This window comes from Echeneis naucrates, chromosome 6, assembly GCF_900963305.1.
Source record: "Echeneis naucrates chromosome 6, fEcheNa1.1, whole genome shotgun sequence".
Lineage (NCBI taxonomy): Eukaryota > Metazoa > Chordata > Actinopteri > Carangiformes > Echeneidae > Echeneis > Echeneis naucrates.
Window position 1 is genome coordinate 7,468,412 of NC_042516.1, and position 14,192 is coordinate 7,482,603.

Here is a 14,192-nt window from a genome sequence, read left to right on the forward strand (position 1 = left end):
TCAGGAGAAACTTGACTGCCATAAGTCTCAGTTCATTCATTTTTTACAGCAGCAGCAGCAGCCATGCTTCCCGCAGCCAGCATCGGTCCTCCGGTCGCCTGCCCGCCGAGTTTCACTTTCCCCGGCCCGCTGTTCAACTTTTCGCTGTCTTAACAGTATGGACCCGCTATGGACGGACACCGGCGCCCCGGTACGGCATGCAAATACGTACTCTGACGTCGGCGATCATGTGGCTTTTGGCGTAGATCCTCCTTGTGATCGCCAGTTTTCTCTTTCCTGTCGCCTGTTGTCTGCTCGGCTATTGGGCCGCGGGGAGAGTGTTTGAAACGGCCTGGGCACGTTTGGTCGGTCCACGGCGGCTCCGGAGTCGTAGCTCACTACCTGAAGCGTCGCGCCAAAACGGTGGGGCAGGTAAGAAATGGAGAAAACTGTTCCCCGTGTTTTTTTTTTTTTTTTTTTGTTTTTTTTTCAGGCGGCTCGCCGGGGCTGCCTCCTGAAAAAGTCAACCCCCTTCTCCTCTCCTCTCCTCCCCTCCCCAACTTAAAACTGCATGTTGGCTGTTTGTTTGTGGCTCCCTCCCGCCTCGCTCAGCCTCGCCGCGGCTCTGGATAAATATTTTAACTTGCCTCGCCGCATGAACTTTGCCTGCCCCTGTCGGCTACACCTGCGGGTCGACGCTGCTTCTCCGCCAAGTTGCTAATTGGGTGTTTTCGCCCCCCTCCCCTCCCGGTGTTTATAAGTTTCACTTCGGTACGCGGTGACAGACGTGCGAGCGAGGCAGAGAGGACAGACATGGTGTCTACTTTTCCTCCTCCCCCGTTTCGACATAACCAGCAAAACATGGCCGTCCTTTGCCGACATGTTGTTACGTCGACGGCGAGAGGGGGAACATTGAGGGAGAGTGTTTTTCTGCGCCCCTCTGTCACAGCTCGGGCTGGCCGAGGGAAGGAGGGAGGGAGGTGGGGGCCAGTCAGCTCCTCGGCCGCCTGCAATAAGCGGAGCTGAGGTTAGAGAGCAACTTTTGGAGTCCGACGTTGTTTATAGACTTTGATTTGTGCGACTCCGTGATGAAGGCGTAACGTTACCCCTGGTGACGCCTCCTCCCCTCCGAGACCGCGGCTGCTGCTGCTGCTGCAGACAGACAGACAGACAGACAGACAGCTCAGTCCCGTCCTGACACTGCAGCAGGATTATTTTATTCTCTAAATCAACTTTGGTTCGGATCCCAGCGCCCCACGGTCCGTGCAGCTCTGCTCTGGACTCGGCACGCTCACTGTGGACCCAGGAAAACATGTCCTCAGTGCACCCGGTGGGAGACTCAGTGTGATTTAGCCCGCTGTACCTTCACGCTTTACGTTACTCTCCACTGTGTTGAGAAGGAAACGTAAACACATGTCACACGCCGTAATGACAAACGCTTAAATAGTTCAATAATCCAACCACCGGTGGTGGTTCGATGCTGCTGCGGAAACACAGCCTGCTGTGCATCACCGCCTTCATTTTCTAATTTAACTTGTCATTATGTCATAAAGCAATATGCTGCACTATGTAGCATCGGTTTGTCATTATGACAACATGTCATTAAGTGTATGACCGCAAACAAGCTCACTTTACAATAAGGTGTGTGTCATTACACACGAGGGCATTCTGTTTAAGCCTGTTGTCATTTGTCTTACATACTCATCTCCGAGTTGTAATGCGTATCTGACGTTATTTCTACCTGTCTTTGTTAAATACAGTTTAATTTTTAAGGTGATCATAAAATATGAATATATATTAAAATATATTTCTTGAAACCCCACATTTCTATTTCTATTAATTTTGAGAAAGCCTGTGCTGTTATCAGATTAGTATTAGTATGAGTGGATCCCCAAAGATACCTAGAGTGCAAAAATAACTTCCAGGCAAACTATGTAGACTATATAGTTTATATACTCTAAGCTATATGTCTACTGACTTGTAGTCATATTCTGTATTATGATTTGATGAGCTAAAGAGACACACAACCAATCGTGTTCACATGCACGCCTATGAAAACGCGTATATATTGGTAATGGTGATAATAATAACAAACACTTGACAGATATTTCCAAGAACGGAGAAGCTCGGTTGAGATTTAAGTTGCGTGATACACCCAACATAACATGATGTTGGTTGACACACAGTAATTCAGTGCACCTGTTCAATAGTGACCTCTGACAGGTCTAGGTAGTCGTGGCCCTTACAGGTGGACCAATTATTTGAAAAGCCTTCTGTGTCTGATGAAATATCTCGTTCATTACATGTGTTTTCTCAGAGCTGGGGTGACCTATTATGTTGTATTTCTAAACATTCTCTGATCAAGAATCCCACCCTCTCTGTGAAAGATGCAAGCGGTTTTGATCACAGCGCAGTTAACCCTCCTGTCATACTCGTTACCAGCAATTCCTCAGGGTATAAACTTGGCTTCGCTCTCTAAGCCACGCACACTTGCTCTTTTCCATGTGAAGAAAAATTTGGCTTGTGTTTTGTTCTTCACATGGTTTCCGCTTGTGATCTGCCAAATCAGAGATATAATGTTATGTAATTTGGAATGACAGCCGGCTCCGTTTTATTGGGGGCTGAACACTCAAAGGGTTTCTGGTGATAAAAGTGAAACGTCACGTTTCAGCGTTTCACACACAAATACCTACTGTGTTTTGTAGTCAACCGCTTCTTACAGAAAAATGTAGGAAACACTTGTTTAAAAAAGAGGGGTTATACAATTAGCTGATCCAGTTTAAAAAGACGTCTGTTACTATGGCAGTGTAGTAAAGAGTAGTGATCACACTAAAATCCTCATATTTGTGTGGTGTAATACATAATCGATTTCTACAGTTTGACAGACACATTTTTAAGTCTGTTTCAGTGTGACATGTTTTATTTGAGAATGTTATTAATATTACTTAAGCAGATACGGAAGTGTATTGATGTCACAATCCTGCGTTACTGTCCATATTATCAATAAATGTCCCGTCATTACTGCACTGTGAAAGTAGTAGAGAGAGTTGGCTTTTTTTTTTTTTTTTTTTTTGTCAGAAGAGATTTTACTGGCTGTCTTAAATCCTCAGCTTAATTCACAATAAAATGTTACAAATCTAATATTTCTTGAGAAATGGCATAAAAATAAATCTTCCCCCTCTCAGTTCTTTTTTTTTTTTTCCCCAGTCTTGCCCAACCATGCGCTATTTCTCAATGTACTGACCTCTCATAATGTCACAGCTGAAACATCCAGCTGTGAGGTGATCCACACTATTTTGCTCCGACAGGCATCTATTCATTTACTGCAGGCAGAAAGTGGAAAATGAACAAGACTCAGTCTGTCACTTCAATTTAAATGGGAAGTCACAGAGCCTCAAGAATTGGTGTCAAATCATAACCAGAGAAGCACATGAAAGCACAAAGATCTCTATTTTGATAGATTTATGTAGACATAATAATGTAATGTCTTGTTTTTTAAACATTAGGTGAAAGGTGACTTTAAAAGCAGTTTATCATATCCAAAATGATTACAGATTGTGTAACAGAGAAGAAAGTGCAAGGTAGACAAATAGTACAATAAATGACATGCGAGATCTCAATGTTGACAGTTGTTGTTTCACCAGATGTTGCTTGTGTCAATCATGAAACTCGTAAAAGCTATTGAAACTGATGCCGCTTCTGTCTGCAAACTAGAGCTAATCCATGCTCGAAAATTGACAGCAAACACTTTTACTGTAGAAATAGTTTTTGATTAATGAAAGGGGGCAGGTGCAAAGTAGCCTGTGAGGTGTGTGTGTGTTGTGGAGGCTGTAGCTGATCAGGGTTTGTAAAAAAAAAATGTGATATCTAATGTAACTTAAGGAAAAACCTACTGCTCTAAATATCCATCTTAAAGTGATTAGGACCTTAATGTGATGTACAAGCTACATATTTCGATTGTTGTATGCTGTCTGTAAGCATCTGCTCCTATTGCGAGCTCCTATTGTAGTTCAGCTTACGCACACATAGAATATGCAGCATATGAATTCTAAAATATCTGGATGCACGTGAACAGCATTTTATACCTGATTTTTGTGGAGGCAATAGGGCACGGGTCACCTGCAGTATCAGATTTCAAAAACTTTTGTAAAGCCATTTTTGCATCCAGTCTTTTATCCAGCATGGTATTATTGGCATTACTTTATTGGTCTGATATCAGTTTGTCTCTTTTTAGCTCACTAGTATTCTGTAATACATGACTGTGGGTTTGGTTTTGTTTTGTTTTTTTTGGTTTGTTTTTGAGGGCGCGTGAGGGGACTGAAAGTGGGTTTAAACGTGTTTTTGTTCTTCCCATTCAACATTTCTCAACCGCACATCACACTTCCACATCCAACCTTGTACAATGTGTGTAATTCTCTTAGCGAAATGCCGGAATGAGTCATTGTTGGATTGGAGGATGAAGGTTGTTGTTGGTGTCGTAATAATAGCCCTTCATGTCCAGCTCAATTCTGATGACATCACCAACATTTATGTGGTGTTTCGTTCCACTGTTTTTGGCCCTGGTCCTTCCTTTTTACTAGACCCTTGCCAGCTTCTCAGACATGTTGTTAGGTGACTAAGGCAATAGCAGAGATGAGCTCATCACCTGTAGGTGGGGCTGAGAGGGAGAGCGTGATGCAGAGGAGACAATTAGAGCAGCAGAGGAGTTATATGGGGACAGATGGAGGGAGAGCATGAAATAAACATTGTAGTAGAGATTATGTGCAATGTCTGAAAGAGGCAGTGTATGTTCATACAGAAGAAGAGATGATAAAGTGACACTACATGAGTAACAATAGAGGAAAGTGATGTGTGTTATAGGTTTTAACCCCTGTAAAAGCAATTTTCAAAGTTCATGTCATGTCAATATTTGGTTTAAAAGGCAGACCCTACCCAGTGAGGATATGGTTGAATTTTTCCACTCTGGGGAAAACCAAAGCAGCAACTTCTCCAGGTAAAATGCACAAAAGGTGTGATAATCCACTCGCTTTGAAAACGTACTCTACATGGAAATGCCACTTCATCCCCTTGGAAATCTTTTTGAGGAAAAATGCAACATAAAGTGATTAACATGTCGGAAATTCAACCAAGCTTAACATGTCGCAGAGAAACCCCATGACACTGCACAGAGCCAGGGAGTGACAAAGACAAGAAACAAGACACTAGAGCCAGAATGTCTGAGCAGTGTGAGAAACAAGAGACAACCTCACACTTAGGGACATATGTGTGTGTAAGAGCAGGACAAAGAGCAGGTACACCAGCCTCTGTTATTAGGGTCTTCTATTCATTGTTTAACAAGCGGTGTAATTTATTGAAACCTTCACTACTTCATTGCTGCATTATTGAAGCCTATGAGTGCTTATCATTTTATCCAGCTGTGTGTTTCTGCAGGTGTAAGCATGTATTGAATTACCTGGTGCACATTATCCAGCAGTCATAGGACTTGTTAATAGTACCCACTGCAGTTATTTATAACTACAAACACATCAAGTACTGATCACAACACCCATAAAGGGGAAAAAGAAGTTAGCTTTGCAACTGTGCACACAATCTATGCCTGCATGTGTATAGAGTTGCTCCCTCTCTCATGTCCCTGTGCGTCTTCCAGATTTCAAGTTTGGAAAAAGGGGACAGAAGGGAAATGGAGAGGGAGCTTAATAAAAGGCCTTCTGCACTGCATCATGTCGGCCAGTGGCAGAACTCAGACACGCCCCCTCATGTCAATGTGAGACCAATGGGGAGCGTCCATAGACAATTCACAAGCCACACCCACTGCAGAAGGCAGAGATTGACAGGTGGGAAATCTGGCCGCACAGGAGCACTAAATGCTCACTGAGATGCTATCAAACACTCAGTCAAGAGCCCCAAAGTCTCTAGGTGCTCTCATTTGGACTCAACCAGACAGTCAAGAAGATGTTTGTCTCCTTCTCATGCATTCATACAGATAAAGGACAGTTTGTATAGGACAATAATTGAGTGTGTGTGTGAGAGAATATATATATTTATACACACACACATTACATTGCGCTATTATAATATGCTAACTGACTGAAGATTTAGAGTCCCTCTAATGTTTCTTGTCAGCGTTAGCCTAATATACAGACTGCCATTTAGGTGTAAGGTGACCTTTGCCCTGCTCTAGCTGTATCCCACAAGGCAATTCCTGTAACCAAAAAAAGTCATTAGAAAATAATTTAGGCATGGTTCAAGCCCTTCATAGACATTGTGAAGTACAAGATTTCAGTGAGTGAATAATATGCTGTTATCACTGTGGCCGACTGTACGTATGCATGGCCATGAGGGAGAGTGTGAAAGAGAAGAGCAAAGAGCTGAACGGGAGGGGGGCAGCATAATTGGACAAAGGGAGGCTATTATCATGAAAGCCACATAAAAAATGTTCAAGAGGGCTAGTTTACCTCAGAATTACTCCCATTTGCTGTAATGAAACTCCGTCCCGCACCCCATCTGTTTTTCATTGCCTCTCACAGTCACTGGAATCAAGTGATGTCGGCTTTTGTCAACAGGGTCACATTGTCTGAGCGTGCTGGGTTGGCAGCAACAAACTGAATGGAGGCAGCTTTATATGTTCCATGACAGCATGAGTGTTGGACATGTTAGTGTCTGAACTTCAACATGCAAAGCTAAATGGTAGTCCATCGTAGGTGGACTGTCATATGACAGTATGACACCAGCATACTTTGAGCCCGTTACTGGGGTGTCATGCCTCTGATTAAATTGTCTCTGTCTTTGTCAGACGCAGTGTTTCTTACCTCTGAGTACATAATTCAGACATGCTAACAATGTAAAAGATGGGCCAGTGTGTGCAGAATGAGGTGCATGGTGATGACCATAAAGTAAAGTTAAGATGGATTTTAAGCATCTCTGCTTTCATGACACTGATTGACCTCCTCCACACTCATCAAACGCTTTCTATCAGGTACAGAGTTACCATAGAAACGTAACCATCAGTTGCAGAGTGGATGACACTTTGATATTTTTATAGCTTCCCTTTTATGTGTATGGCGTTGTCCCTGTGTGTGCTAAGTGAGGATACAGGTCTGGCAGTGTGACACCAGTTGTGTGTTTAGTGTTCTGTGAACCACATTAAACAGGAGACTGTGTCTAGTGCTGTGCAGCCTTTTACAGTATTTCCATCATGCATTATGTACGCCACTTTGTCTCCGAGTGGTTATAGACTGAGTGAGGACACAGTAGTGGACACTGTTCAGTAGTGTTCAGTAGTAGTTTGGCAACTTGTCTCAAAAATTGACGTGTGTGATATTTAGTCCCCGCAACTTAAGAATATTAAAGAGAAAAAGTGCTGATGTAAAAGAAAGTGAAATTGTTCTATATACAACTCACAGCTGCAGGACTCTGCTGATGTCGCAAAATCTGGTCGAAATTAAGAGCAAAGTGTGCAAATAAGTGTATTTTTTGACATTGATTTATGTAGAAATTATTTTTGAGGTTGCCTTTGGAAACACTGATATTACATAATGATTTTTTTTTTTTTTTTTTTTTGCTTATGTATGGCAACTTAGCACACTCATGTTTAAAAGTCCATCTTAACATCTTGGGAAATTATAGTTATTTGCCTTCATGCCGAGAGTTTCAGAGGAAAGATTGATGCCACTTGTCACGGTATGGCAAATTTGTAGCTGGATCAAGCAGCTGGTTGGCTTTATGCAGCATTAAGAGTGGAACCTGAGAAAAAAGTCTGGCTCTGTCCAGAGGTGATAACATCAGCCCATCAGCACGTTACGCTCAGATTTTTTTATTTTTTATTTTTTTTTAAATCTGTAGAAACAGAGCATAAAATGGCAATCCCATATTTTATAGCTGATTATTTGGATTAAACAAACATTATACATGTTTGTTAGTGAGCTTTGGAGGTGATGATGTGTGAATTTTTTTTTTTTTTTTTCTGAGCAGAGCCAGGCCAACTGTTAGACAATTTTCTGTCACTATGCTAAACTTAGATAGGAAGCTACTTAATCCAGTTTCCTTTGTAGTGACAAACCTAAAGCATATTTAAACACATCTTAAACTGACCAAAATACTGTTGGAAAAATGAAGTATGAGTAAAGACATAAAGAGAAACACACCCACAACAACAGTAAACATCCATCCATCTTCTACCACTTTTCGGTTTCCTGCTCGCAGCAGGTGCTGGAGCCAATCCCAGCTCACACTGGGTGAGGGGGTGGTATACCCTGGAAAAGTCGCCAGTCCATCACAGGGCCAACACAAAGAGACTGACCAACAACCACTCACACAATTTAGTCACCAATTAACCCAAACATGATGTCTTCGGATGGTGGGCGGAAACCCACAACATGCAAACACCACATAGAAAGGCCCCAGGAACCGAACCCGTGACATTCTTGTTGTGGGGCACCAGTGCTAACCACTACACCACTGTGCTGCCCCAACAGTAAACAATCTAAGAGAAATAAAAAAATTAACTACATTACAACAGATAAAAGGTTAGTGGCCAAGAAGATCGGTGAGTAGAAATGTGTCTTTAGCCTTGATTTAGAAAAGATTACAGAAATGGGACATAAATCACATTCAGATCTAAGAGACCCAGCAGTGTCAGCAAAAATAAGGTCATATGTTGCTGCCATTTAGGGCCTTCACCACAGCTTCAACATGTTGTGTCCTTTTCCTTTTACGTCTCCTGTAGAGTTATATTTTTGCCAGTGTCTCTTTGATTGTCAGCAACATCATGCAAAGACTACTGAACTGATTGGCACCAAAATTCGAAGAGGGATTTGCAGAGGCCACGGAAGAAACCATTAAAGATCGGTGCAAATCTGGTTCAGGGGCTGATCCAGGATTATTTTTAATCAATATCCTAACCAGGACTGGGCGATATGGCTTAAAAACAGAATCTCTCATATATATAATTATTATTTTTTTTTTTTCTCCCCACTCCAGACCAAGTTTAATATATTTTTATTTCTTAAAAACATACTACAAATGAAAAAGAAATTATTCAAAAAGAGTTTTGCAACTATTTTGTTTTTGACATCCCGCTCCAGGATTTGAACAAAATTTTTGGGGTTAAAGTGCCAAACTGTCAAAAGTTCCTGGCACTAGTGTATTGTCCACCTGGACTTTTTGTTTATTTTAGCCATAAACAGGCAAGAAAGTGTCCTGTGAGTAAGTGTTTTTGCCCATTTAAAAAAAAAAAAAAAAAACTGCTCACAGTATGTCAAAAGAATGTATTAACTGTTAACAAGGAAGGAGCGGATTTTCCTGTCAATGGCGACAGCGTGAGTGGAATTACCGTAATTACCCTATATTGGCTGTAAAGCACAACTTCTCAGCTTTCAGAAACCGTGGGAATTTCTCCAACATGGCAAACATTCGTGAATTACTGGTATTTTGAAGTGCGGTGGCCGCTAGCGATGACGCTTGGCTTAGAAGTGTTAATAAATGTATTGCCCAGCTCTAAACCTTACCATTTCAAGTTTAGGTTTTTCCAGCATTTACTTCAATTTTTTAAAGATGCAAAACATGGATTGTGGCGTGAACAGTCAGATATATTGTTGATGTTGACCAGATCTGGATTATCTGGATTTGCATCAAACTATACAAAGTTTGCTTTTGGCAGAGGTATATTTGCTATTAATGGCCTCTGTAGTAGTCTGGTAAATGGTTGTTCATAGTGTTTTTATTCAAAACCAAAAAAAAAAAAAAGAATTTCAATAGGCCATCCCCTATTTTTACCCATCATTGTTAACATCATCCTCAGAGATTCCAGTGCAGGTAGGGCTGTAGTGACAAAAGGTTCATCATTGATCCATGTGTAGTCTTTATGCCAGCCTAGCAAAGTAGAGCTGCTCTGTTGCTATGCAGAAAGTACCAAGCACTGATACACAGTGCAGCACTTTGCTTTGCTCTGGAGGGGCCGCGTGATGAGATTTAAATTGAGTCTGCGACGGTCCGAAATTCTGCTTCTTCCACCCCTGCTGGGACATATTAATGGTGTTGGTGCCTCTGCTCACCCACACAATTTAGACACACACACACATACTGTCCTCACTGCAGTGGCTGACTTATGGAACAAGCTGTCAGGCTGGAAAACATACCTAAAACAGGCAGAGAGAGAACCAACCCCTTTATAGCAGTGCTAGTGAAGCTGTCTGCACTCCCTCTGTGCAATATGTTATGGGGAATTAAAACGTGATGGTGGTTCAAAGTAAAGTTAATGTAATTCCAAAGTAGTGTTCCTGCTACAGTCTGTGTTTCTGTTGCATCCCATTTTGATGCTGCCTGCTAGTCTTGTTTGGCTTGTTCGTCTAGAGCCCTGGTGTACCTGGCTAGTTTGTACTTCATGCATGGCTTCAAGTGCGGGAGCCGCAGAGTTTGCCATTCATATGTCTTTGGACTTGTGATGACTGTGTGCCTGAAAACTCTTAACATTCGGTTGGCTGTATCTCTTCTGTACATTCATTCCTCCAGCCTCCTCCTTTCTTCAGCTACAACAGTGAACCCAACCAGAATCTGCCAGTTTCTGAGCTTGATCTGTGTTAAGGCTGTTCAGGAGAGAGCTGCTACACAGGATGTGTTGTTTCACATTTCACAGAGCCTTACAAAAGAAGTGCATCTGAGCAGTCGGGCTGCATAATATCATTTTACATTTACTCATTGTTTTTGCACTAAAAATAGAGCTGCAAACTTTTACCTTAGCCTCAGGCTGAGCAGTTACAGTAGTGATCCATAAGAAAAAATTTCCAAGAATTTAATCACAATACACATCAATCACTGCAAGTTCAAGCCAAGGACAGATGTATTACCAAGTTGTCATTTGGCAAATTTAGCTCCGGTTGATGTGTTTAATAAAAGATATTTGAGATTGAAGGCCACAAAACATTGCATTTCTAAAGTTCCAGTTTTTCAGAGCCATATTTTTACCCTACTACTTCAATTAAATTCATGATGCCCAGAAATAGGATGTGAGAGGAGTGTGCTGCTGTGACTCATCTGTTTGGTGTCACTTTCTTCTCACTGTTGTTTGGATAGATATCCTTCCTATAGCATTTCTATATTTTTCCTGCATTAGATCATCTGTCTGTCCTCGTATTTCAGACAGGCAGAGTTGCATTCTGGGTTTATATTGATTTCCCCCCGTCTTCTCTCCAGTATGTATGCCAGTGTGTTGCATAAACTGATTACTGCCCTGGCTGATATGTATTTGCTGCCTGGCAGCATTAAAGGTAACTCCTCCAGAAAGACAGATCCACGAATACAATGCACCAGTCAGACAGACAGCCAGACAATGGGCAAGTACAGACAGACAGACGGGCAGGCGAGGAGCTGCCAGCCTGAGTATTCATACAAGTTTAATGAGCATCCAGACAGTAGAGAGTTTGTGGCTCCAGCGCAGAGCTCACACTGCACATACAGGCTAAGAGGCTGACTCCGATCGACACATTAACTAACAGGTGGGAGACTGACTGTTTGACTCAGGTTATGGCAGCAGATAAGTTTGATTCCACAACAAATTAACATTTTGGATATATAACTATAAATTATGCTCATTTTTGTATCATCAGACATGATGAAGTGCTCCACAATAAAAACAAGAATGAAAAGTGGACGTTACCGTGTGGACAGCTGAAGCAGCTGTCTGAAACACATTTCTTTTCTTTGAGATGTTTACAGCCAAATAATCAGACAACCAGGAGCAAATATTTCTTCTCTGCAGGACACCTGGCTGATTATTTTAAATCCATGAGACCGGAGCCCATTAAAAATACTATTGCCAAGTCACTCCACAAGTTATATTGATAACTGTTCTATTGAGTTTGAGTGAAGTAATAAATTTTCGTGGTTATAAATCACACACTGGAGCAGCTCTCTTTTCCATGATGGCATTCTGTCCTCTCAAGTAGCCAGCCAAGGCAGCAGGAGAGTAGCCCCTCCCTCCTCCACTGAAAACGATCGAGTGGAGAGAGGAGGAGGCTGTTGGTGCCAGTTTATCCTCACTGCACAGTGCTCTCCACACATGCTCTTCTCTTTGTTTGAGGGCATCAGCAGCTATGAGTTTAACTTGATCTGCCGAACTGTTTTTGTTTGCATTGCATGTGATAAAGCGCAGCCTAAATCTCCTTCTCAAAATCTGTCATGGATATTTTCTGTAAATGGCTCAATAGGCAGTTAATATGCAGACTGATATCGGATGTCATTCAGTGGCTTGAAACAATTTTTTTAGGAACCACTGTCATCATTTACATTTTGTAGCACTTGTCTACAGCTGACTGATATGGATGTTGCATAAATGGAATTGCTCATCCTCCTTCCCTTTACTTGTGTGGGATTAGCAGGACATACAGTAGGAGGTAGAAGTCCATCTACAGCTTAGTGCTTGTCATATTCAGATCATCATCTAACTCATCCACAAATTGTTCAGGCTGTAAAGCTCAGCAGGCCATATCAAGTGGCCCAATAGATGCATATTAAATTCCTACTTGTGGATCTTGGCTATATTGCTGGATTTTGGGAAAGAGGCAGTTTTGAGGGTCTAAACGTTGCAGCGTTTACATCATGAGCCTTCTCAGGAGGCTTTAGTGTGTACAGCACCTGATGCAGGGCTAGTGGGATCATGTAAGCTCATCTTTTGACAGAGAAGTATTTTGTGTGCCGCTGGACTGTACTTTCTGAAATCAGAGTCAGGCTTTTCCTACCCCTTCTTTGACTTTCCCAATTGACTCTCAGTGAGTGAAACTGAAGAAACCTCACAGATGCACTACACTCTCTCCTGCAGGATGGGCATTTTTCAACAGACACACAGTCTGTCAGCTGTTTCTGCACGATTTCTTTTCTATCTCTGCCTTTTTTTTTCCCTTTCCTTTAAAACCTCCAAACACAGTCCCACATACAGCTGGGTCAACACTGTTTATATACAGTCTCTCTTCGTGACATGGATGAAGCAGCTACTTGACTACAGCTCTACATCCATGGTTGCTATAGCGACACCATGGTAATGAGCCTGCATTCTAATGATGCCTCAGTGGGTTGTTTGAGGAGTTGAGATATCTCGGGACAATGAGTTGGCTGGCGAATGACAGCCGTCGAGCCTCGAAGCATACAGTGCCATGTGATGATGCATAGCCGTGGGAGAGGACCTTTTACAAAGTACAGGCCTAACATGCTGGGCTCACAGAAGCCCCAAAAGTCGCAACAGTCACATAATTATTGTTGCTCACTTCTGAGTTACAGGCCTTAATATGGTCAAAATTTTAATCAATGGCTTCATTAGGCAGGGTTAAACATATTTCCTCCAGTAGTATTTAGTTATAGGCGTCAGTATGTATGTATGTATGAGAACTTTGCCTCATCCACTGTGTTGACTTGGTTTTATGAATCCTCAATACCTCCTGATAAAAGCGCACAGCTGCTGCATCAACTCATTTGATTTTTACTCATGCGCTTAAGTATGATACTTCAGAGTGAAGCCTCCAGAGCAGCAAGACTTTTTCAGTCAAATAAGCCTCTCCCCCCTCCCCGCATTACAAAATTACCCCAGGAAAGTCACTACCCCTCAGTTTTATTTGGCTGCTTTTTCTCAAGAGTTGACATATCCACCTAACCAAAGTAATGCTGCACTTGCCTTTTATGAGATGTGTATCTGAAGCCACTTTGTCTCTTCCTTCTCATTCTATTCACACTGCAGCATAATCTGATTTATGATTAGTCAATATTTCTCGGGAGAACTTGTCGTACTGACAGCCGCAGACCTGTCAGCTGCATATATTTGCATATCAGCCACGTTGTCAAATCAGTGTTATGAAATTGTGATGGTAAAAGTTTTTACTTCACATAAGCAGACAGCAAGGTTGTATTTTTGTAAAACTTAGTTCTAATAATAGTATTAAAAAAAAAAAAAACAAAAAAAAAAAAAAACTCTACACATACAGACACCACACCACCTGAACAAACTGAAAAACTGTAACAGATGACTTTGCCTTGTAAGGTAGGCAAAGTTGCCAAACTGATGGAAGGAGCTGTCATTTATCTGATCAGATAGCAACAAGAACAAATGTAACCTAAGTTGATGAATGGTGATTAAAAGCTGTGAAAACTGACATTGATTTAGATTATCAAGGATATCTTGAGAATCAAGCACTGGAGGATATCTTCTAGTCTTGGTTTTGCAGAAAATA

The 14,192-nt window shown here is 41.8% G+C and overlaps 1 protein-coding gene across 3 annotated transcripts in view; it reads left to right on the plus strand.

The window, feature by feature from the left end:
• Nucleotides 1–14,192, plus strand: part of zhx2a (zinc fingers and homeoboxes 2a) — a 26,030-nt gene continuing 11,838 nt past the window's right edge. For 2 of the 3 annotated variants that reach the window (XM_029503751.1, XM_029503753.1), the window contains exon 1: nt 210–411. The gene's annotated coding sequence lies outside the window, so the exon portion shown is untranslated. The other variant, XM_029503752.1, reaches the window with a different exon arrangement.